Here is a 6,038-nt window from a genome sequence, read left to right as displayed (position 1 = left end):
TTGCCGGCTATTTTTTGCCCGTAATTCTGCGCGCGAAGATTCGGACGAAGACGACAGAGTCGTTTGGATACCGTTCGGTTGGATTCCGGTGCCCGGAATCGAACCGGATGAAGACGACAGTCGTTTGGATACCGTCTGGTTCGATCCCAGACGAAGACAGCAGAGACGCTGGTGGATACCGTCCGATTGGAGTCTGGACGAAGACGACTGATTCGTAAGATACCGTCCGGTTGGGTAAGGGTACGGTTGCCAGTTTTTGTGTGTGAGAGTGTAACTGAGACTTCTAAAGTCAGCGTGGAGGTCTTTTTGTTTTCTCACTGGTTCTAATCTCCTGTCGGGGGGGCTGGACTGGTGAGAAGAGGGATACGTGGGTGGGTGATAGGTCCTAAACCCCCTGCAAGACACTCTCACTGGGCAACCAAGGGCTGTGCCACTAGTAAAATTCCCGGATGGGTCAGATAAAATCGAAGACCAAGGACCAGAAAGGGAGCAAATTACCAGATATATGACCAAAAAGTCCAATATGAATAATGATTAGAAATTGGAACAATAGGGGCCCCAGAAAATTAAAGAGTAAATTAAAAATGATCCAGTATTTTATGACAGAATGACCAAAAGAACCCTTAAGACCCCCTGTATTTTGATCCATGGAGGACGGGGTCTGTCAGGCTTTGAACATTAATAGTAGAATACCCGTGGATCCAGAAAAGAGCAAGCTGAAACATTGGAATTAGAAATTAGAGAGCAATTGATTAAGAATGAATATGTGCTCCATTTGTGCCTGTGCTGCGCTTATACCACCAGATAACAGGAGCCTCTCGGACCCCGAGAACCAGATCAAAAACAACCTCATGGTTCAGACTTTAACCAAGGGGCCTAAGATAAGGAGGAGTGTTCACAAAGGGACAGGTTATGTGTGTGTATAGGAATGTTTATGTATATGTAACTTTTTACTAAAGCAACGTTAGGCCTGCACGACTTTGGGGGGGACTACCCGCCCCGTGCTGCACAGCACTGAGTAAACATACCTACTTTACAATCCTACTGATTGTGGAGTCAGCTTTCTGAGAGTCATTTTGGTGAGCCAGGCAGGAGACACTCTGCTCGGCTGCGGGATCGGCTGCAGCATGGACGCCCCTAGGTGCACCCTGAGTGTTTTTGCTCGGAGGGGACTCCACTCTCAGCTGCTCACCGCAGGAGCAGAGATCTCCTGAAACTGCAGACAAACGGTATGTTTTCGGCTGCTGGAGGGATACTAACTGGAGTGTTAATAATTGTATGTGTTTTTATGTATGTATTTTGTGTTGAAAGTATTTGTGTAAATGTAAGGGTTTGAAACTGATTCAAAGATCGAAGCCGAAATTCCTTTAAGTGGTATATTCTTTATTGCAGCGCTGGATGCACGGGGGATCTCTCCACCTATCGTGCATACCCAAAGCGGAAAGCAGTCTTGAATTTATACAATCAATCTATCAATATTCTACAAGCGCCTATACATATGCATTACCTATCCCCGCCTTCCCTCGCTTCTCATGCTAATTAGCCTTTTGGCACCTTGCACCTGCGTAGAGCCTCCCAAGAATTGTGGGCAGGGGTCTTTGGGACGTGGGCAGGGGTCTTTGGGAGGAAGACCCCGAGTCTTCCTCACAGTGTACTTTTCACCTTTGGTCAGGAATCTGCTGAATTGGCACGTTTCTTAATTGCGAGAGCTGGTTGTTGCCAATTCTTCCGTTTGTTGTATCTTTATAATGAATTCCAATGTCCAATTTTGAGATTTATAGTCCTTACATTTGTTTCTCTGTCCGTCTGCCGCTTCCTTATCATGAGTTCCAGTGTCTTGTTTTGAGATATACAGTCCATGTCTGGGGATTGTCCTTGCCTCCCCAATGCCTCCCCAATACCTCCTTAATCAAAACAAAGTGTTACAAGTCACTTCACGAAGAACACAGTCAGAGACAATACTTGTTTGGTTGGTTATCATTCTAAATTATATTCCTGTGGTATGAATGAGATGTGCTGGAGGCCTCCATGTGCGATTGTGCTGTGTGAGTGAGACGCAGCGTTGCTGCAAAGCGAGTGCAGAGTTCCGATCTGTTGTTCCGTACTCTCCGCAAGGGGAGTGGGCAGAGACGAACGAAGTGCTTGACAGACTGAAAAGAAGTGCTGTTTTATCCAAGTTTTGAGTGGTGGTGCCTAATATATGGGCCCGGTGTATCTTGTGTATCCTATTTTTGCTCTTAAATGTTTTGACTGTGACAAGAAAAAGGCAGGAGCATGACATGACATGCTTCCTGCAACATATGAGGCCCGCACAGGGCGAGACCTGGACTCGCTGAGACCTGAACAGGCCGAGACCAGAGCAGTGCTGGGAGACCCGAGACACTACGGAGGGACTACCGCTGGACGGAGAGAGCCCTGAGAGACGCTGCGGAGCCACAGATGGCTCTGAGAGACACAGAATAGACCTGACAGAAGCTGCAAAACGCGGGGAAATTGAAGTAATTGCGGAACATCCGAGATCGAGTTGCTATGGGAGACCAGAGGCGTCAGTGGACACCGGTAGCTGACCCTCACCGTGTGGCGAGTCGGCACAGAGCAGAGGGGCGGACATCAGGACCCTGCAGCCTGTCTGACATAACCATGGAGGCAGCGGCAGCAGCGGCTGTGCTGCTTCACTCTAGCATTCTTTTTATATAAGGTTTATCTTGCAATGCAAAAAAGACTATTCGTCCCCAGATCGGTGTTATAACTATTGCTAATGACGACTTAGCTCTATTGCAGGGCAGGAGTGCAGAGACGCAGATTACACTGCCAAATGACCACCGGCAGGCTCTTTCACAAACCTAAGGTTGCAGCTGGCACTGCCTGCAGCCGTATAGCAGACGTTCCACTCTCTTTCCTAACTAGTAATCATGTGTCTCATCCATTTGTGGTGAATGGTCAGTGGCAAAAAGAAAAGGAGGATGCCACTGACACTAACAGCATGGGTAATAGGAGTAGTATAAGTGACACAGGTGACGGTGCGGGGTGCTGGGTGCTCTGCCTGCTGCTCGCCTTCGCCTGACTGTGCACTGCTGCCGACGGTGCTAGAGTAAAATGTGAAGACTGCTCAGATGGCAGTGATGAGAGTGCTTGTGTGAAGAAGATGTGTACTGAATCTGACTTTGTGTGCATAGATATCAATAAAGTGTGTAACCAACAGAGAGACTGCAAGGACTGGGGTGATGAGCCCCTGAAGGAATGCAACAAAAATGAATGTGACTGTCCAGCTGGGAAACTGTGGAGATAGTGATGAATGCCAAAACCCTGGTATCTGTAGTCAAATCTGTATCAACCTGAAAGGCTATCAGATGAATCCTGCTACAGGAACCTGGAAAGGGCCATACGGCAAAGCAAATTAGATAACTGTTATTTAACTTGTCAGAAGATAAAAAAGAAAGTGTTTCAACAAGCAGCCACGGGAGGGAAGAATCACTGAACCCTCGGTGTGAGGGACTGTACCTTGTTTTACTGACTACTGAAACAGCTGTGAGAACCGCAGAAAGGGACCCATGCATCCAGAATAAAAGGACCAGTAACTACTGAAACTTGGAGGGTTGAGTCTGCTCCTGGGAAACTGAAACTCAAGCTAAGGAAGAACTAATATTCTGGCAACGAGGCTCTGCAGGCTCTGCATGAATTAAGGATGCCAAATAAAGGGGACAAGCCTGAAGGGAGGAAAGGGAGAAGGCAAGACCAGGGCAGGACCCTCCACTGTGGTGTGTATGGTCTACCGAGGGAGGCAACCCCTATGGGTATTGACTGCCGAGTGAGAGGGCCTCGACTGGACTTCTCCCACACTAAGGTCAGGTTGTCCTGAGAAAATAACATAAGAACCTTTTTTTTAACCTATATAAAATTGTGATTAATTTTCCAGGAGCTGGATCACCCTGACAGGCCGAACGGTAACACAAGCCTGAATCAACCCTGAAGGTGTTTGCCTATTATGATCCAGATACGTGGGCAGAAGACAGATCGTGGGACTATAGGACCCCAGTATATATACTTAATAGAATAATTAGGTTATTAGCTGTAATAGAAATAGTTATAAATGATGAGAACTGCTTTGTATCAAAATTGCCTAGCTTTGGATTATTTACTAGCACAAGAAGGAGAAGTCTGTGGAAAATTTAGCTTTAGTAATTGCTGTTTAAAGATTGATAAAAAGGGTGTTTCTTCCTAGTAGCTGATAGAATGTTATGTTCTGGTTTAGGATGAGAAGAATGTTAATAATATGCTGATGTTTTAATTGTTTTTAATTGTTACAGAGCAGTGCTTACACCAAGCCAAGGACCAAGCCAAATTCAGCTTCTCACTGTCCTGCCAGCAGGCAGGCTGGGAGGAGGGCCGGACTGCTCGGGGTTGGGTTGGGCATCGGACAGCAGGTGGTGAGCAGTTGCATTGTGCATCACTTGTTTCGTATACATTATTACTAGTAGTAATATTATCATCATTATTATTGTTATTATTATTATTATTATTTTCTTGTTAACTCATAGGCTTCACTTTCCCATTTCTCTCTCCCATCCCAGAGAAGGAGAGGGGGGAGGTGAACGAGCAAACACAAACCTGGAAGGATATGGAATGGGATTTATTTTCATGGCTGCCTGGTGGACCATGGGTTAAAAGAGTGTTATTTTTATTGTTATGTGGTGTAATGACGTTATTATTTGTACCTTGTATGATACCTTGTTTTACATTATCAATACGCCGGGTGATAAATAGTACATTGGTAATAACTTCATTAAAAAAGGAAGGGAATATGTCAATTATGATGCTTAAGGATTGGACCCTCCAAGAACAAACTGATGAAATCCAATTATTAATAACAGAAGAGACACGAATTGGGGATAGTAAAAAGAAGATAAGGGATTGTGAGGAATGTTTTAACAATTCCAATTCGTGTCCATAAATTCGTGTCCATAAATTTGTGTCCAGAAAGAACAATTCTGTTTGAATCCTGTCTGCCTCTGGGCCCTGCACTGGCAGTTTAATTCTTGAACCACAGATGCAGTGTGTCCCAGTCTCCCCCTCATTCCAGTCAATTTATCACGTCTTCAGAAAACACTCCTTAAATTTGTGAACCTGTTTGCTTTTGTTATTCCGGACTTCTATTTCTAACAGTTACAGCCTTTTTTCCTGTCTTCTTCGAGATTAACTTAACACTGCTATAGATGTGTCTGTGAATGGCTGGGGAAGAATGTTTTAATTACTCGTGAAGCGTCAAATAAGAAAGCTGTTTGTGTTTGATGTCTGGGAGTTTCAGAACAACTGATAACAACTAGTGACTGTTATGAGATCCTTGGTATCTGGCCAGGGGGTCCAAGAGATTAAGAGGAAGAAAAAAGAAGCTGAAGGACGGTTGGGAGACAAGACCTGTGGAGAGTGTACAGAGAGTGTTCCATAAACTTGGAATAGTGCCGAGTAAGTACAAAGGGTGAGAGGAAGACTACGAGCCTTCAGCATGAAAGACCCCTAGAGACCCCCAGAGGAGACTGGTGCGCATGCTCCAGTAGGAGGAACTGGACCCCGGAAGCTAATTATAATAATCTATTTTTTTTAGAAGTAGTAATGAATATGTATTAGTCTAGGTGCATAAAAATCAGCTGCTTGATGTAACTGGTGTGCGTCCTGGTGGAGCAGAGACTCCCGGTGCACCCAGCGCTGTTTGCTTACCTCTATTCCTTTATATTCTTTTAATAAATCCTATTTTTTTATTTAATCCTAATTTGAATCCTGAGCCATTTATAACAATATTTTCTGCTTTTTAAAAGAAAGTTGCTTGCATAGAACTCTCCTCAAGTTTTCTGTTGATCAATAGCACAAAAGACAGATCTATCAGCTCCTCCAAAGGGGAAAAAAAAAAAAAAAAACGCATCAGATTTTGAAGGACAGGTTTTGGTCAGGAAAAAAGGTGTTCCTGAAGCCAAACGCTATTCCTCTTCAAAGAGAAGTTACCTTCTGTCCTGTATTTCAGTTATTTACAAACTGATTTTTTT

This window comes from Anas platyrhynchos, chromosome 26 (genome assembly GCF_047663525.1).
Source record: "Anas platyrhynchos isolate ZD024472 breed Pekin duck chromosome 26, IASCAAS_PekinDuck_T2T, whole genome shotgun sequence".
NCBI classification, from domain to species: domain Eukaryota; kingdom Metazoa; phylum Chordata; class Aves; order Anseriformes; family Anatidae; genus Anas; species Anas platyrhynchos.
This window is presented reverse-complemented; position numbering follows the sequence as displayed.